Source organism: Penaeus japonicus, unplaced genomic scaffold (genome assembly GCF_977035675.1).
Source record: "Penaeus japonicus unplaced genomic scaffold, GWHDUDI00000001_assembly GWHDUDI00000011, whole genome shotgun sequence".
Classification (NCBI taxonomy): domain Eukaryota; kingdom Metazoa; phylum Arthropoda; class Malacostraca; order Decapoda; family Penaeidae; genus Penaeus; species Penaeus japonicus.
Genome location: NW_028234413.1, coordinates 1,318,499 through 1,320,998, shown reverse-complemented (window position 1 = coordinate 1,320,998; position 2,500 = coordinate 1,318,499). Strand labels below are relative to the sequence as shown.

Genomic DNA, 2,500 nt, shown 5'->3' with positions numbered 1-2,500 from the left:
CGATGTAACTCGCTTTGACACGATTGGTTTGGCGTGAACGGAACATTTGAACAATATTATTTCATATCTTTATGAACTATGAAAACAAATCACAGCCGATTGAACGCGACTGGCCTACGGATTTATGTGTAGATATTTCACTTCTATCATTCAGTTTTATTGAGGCTATACATGCTATCGGTGAGTACCATTAGAGGCTATCTTTGAGAAAGTGTTGATTTTCACACCACTCAACTGTGATAAGAATGTTTCTAATAATGTCAATGGTGATGATTATACAGACATTATTAATAGTATTACTAAACATAATGAGTATACAATAATTAATTACGTTGATGTGTGATGTTGATTATTATCACAGTATTTGTAGCAAGATAAGTCGTGTCAGTTAAGTATTTGTCAATATTTGAGAGGCAAATGCCATTATAATTGATCTGGAGTCCTCTTAACCGTGTAGATAATATCCGAAATATTACTCCCACGTAAGATCCAGGTCAATGGCTGTGTTTCAGCTTTTACAGCCCACTCTCTTTCATTCATTACTTCGGGCTTTGTAATGTGATGAACTTTTTGACGATGATGATATAGCCACTTACTATTGATTCATGCTTGACTGACTTTAAAGATTTGCCCCCTGTGAGAATCGAACTCACGACCCCTGGTTTACAAGACCAGTGCTCTGCCCCTGAGCTAAGGAGGCATCTGTACAGACGTCAATATCTGTGATATATGAAGCTGTTCTTTGACACATACATGATGAATATTAAAGGTTTGCCCCCTGTGAGAATTGAACTCACGACCCCTGGTTTACAAGACCAGTGCTCTGCCCCTGAGCTAAGGAGGCATCTGTACAGATGTCAATATCTGTGATATATGAAGCTGTTCTTTGACACATACATGATGAATATTAAAGGTTTGCCCCCTGTGAGAATTGAACTCACGACCCCTGGTTTACAAGACCAGTGCTCTGCCCCTGAGCTAAGGAGGCATCTGTACAGATGTCAATATCTGTGATATATGAAGCTGTTCTTTGACACATACATGATGAATATTAAAGGTTTGCCCCCTGTGAGAATTGAACTCACGACCCCTGGTTTACAAGACCAGTGCTCTGCCCCTGAGCTAAGGAGGCATCTGTACAGATGTCAATATCTGTGATATATGAAGCTCCTCTTTGACACATGCATGATGAATATTAAAGGTTTGCCCCCTGTGAGAATTGAACTCACGACCCCTGGTTTACAAGACCAGTGCTCTGCCCCTGAGCTAAGGAGGCTTATATTTTAAAGGGTTTGAGTTCTTTTACTTGTAGTAAATATGGGCGTTGATGAACTCTACAATTGGTTGGAATCTACCCCACTTTTAAATGATCACATGATCATAGCTCTGTTCTTTTTCTCATAAGGCATCCAATTTCCTGATTTATAAATCTGTTACTGACAAATGGCCAGCCTTCTGACGAAGAAAATAAATAGGATGTCTTATTAAGTGATCAAACTGTCAAGATGATTCGGATATTTTTAATCAACTCGTCTCTAGTGAACCTTGAAAAACAAAAATCAATGAAGAACGTAACAAATTACAGTTGACGAATGTTGCGTAAGAATATTGATTACAATAATTGCTCATCAATATAGAATTGTTACGTAGAATAGTCATGGTTGTCAACAGCATTTTGAAATAAACCTTTTATGATATAATAATTGATTGTTTTGAAGAACTGCTTTGTTGTAAGAGCAGTTTTTTGTACAAAGAGTAACTTATTTTTGGCAATGATCTCCAAACAGTTTGTTCCAGATAGATTCCAACAATGAATTACGTGGACACAAAAGTTTTGGTAAAGACACAGAGCCATAAGATTGTATAGTTTCTAAATATTTCCAGTAAAATTAATGTTATATATTGATAGCCTGGTATATAACAAGATAACTGATATTTACTTTATTACTTATATTTTTCTTACTTAAAGACTAACAAACATTATCTCGTTATGGAATACATGGAAATATTAATGTCCATTTATAAAAGAATCTGTTATTCGTGTTTGCAATGATGATGATTCTTATGAAACAATTATTTAAACATTCAGAACATTGCCTTACTCTAATTGCGTTGTATACTGTCTATGTATATTTATATATGTATATATATACATAGATATATGTATAGATGTGTATATATATATATATTTTTTTTTTTTCCTAAGATTCTGTCTTCAGAATTTTTATAGTCAATTACAGAAGAAAAAAAATTATAATAGTATATTCACACAGTTTGAAGAAACAAGTGGGGACTGGATTAAGTGGTAACAATATAATCAGAAAAAAGACAATGGAAATACTATATGATTATATATATATATATATATATATATATATATAATCATATACAACTTTTCTTCAGTCAGAAGACCATTAAGGAAACATAATGTTCTTGTTTAAGTATTTCGTACAGGACATGTTGATACAGGACATAGTGAATAGAGGTCTTACTTACACTA

General features: G+C 34.2%; 5 non-coding genes across 5 annotated transcripts; all 5 read right to left on the bottom strand.

The window, feature by feature from the left end:
• Positions 1 to 628: 628 nt before the first annotated feature.
• TRNAT-UGU (transfer RNA threonine (anticodon UGU)) lies at positions 629 to 700 on the bottom strand. The gene has a single exon. It is a non-coding gene; the product is annotated as a tRNA-Thr (tRNA).
• Positions 701 to 772: 72 nt separating this feature from the next.
• On the bottom strand, positions 773 to 844 carry TRNAT-UGU (transfer RNA threonine (anticodon UGU)). Its single transcript has one exon. It is a non-coding gene; the product is annotated as a tRNA-Thr (tRNA).
• Positions 845 to 916: 72 nt separating this feature from the next.
• TRNAT-UGU (transfer RNA threonine (anticodon UGU)) lies at positions 917 to 988 on the bottom strand. Its single transcript has one exon. It is a non-coding gene; the product is annotated as a tRNA-Thr (tRNA).
• A 72-nt stretch (positions 989 to 1,060) lies between these two features.
• TRNAT-UGU (transfer RNA threonine (anticodon UGU)) lies at positions 1,061 to 1,132 on the bottom strand. The gene has a single exon. It is a non-coding gene; the product is annotated as a tRNA-Thr (tRNA).
• Positions 1,133 to 1,204: 72 nt separating this feature from the next.
• TRNAT-UGU (transfer RNA threonine (anticodon UGU)) lies at positions 1,205 to 1,276 on the bottom strand. Its single transcript has one exon. It is a non-coding gene; the product is annotated as a tRNA-Thr (tRNA).
• Positions 1,277 to 2,500: the final 1,224 nt, after the last annotated feature.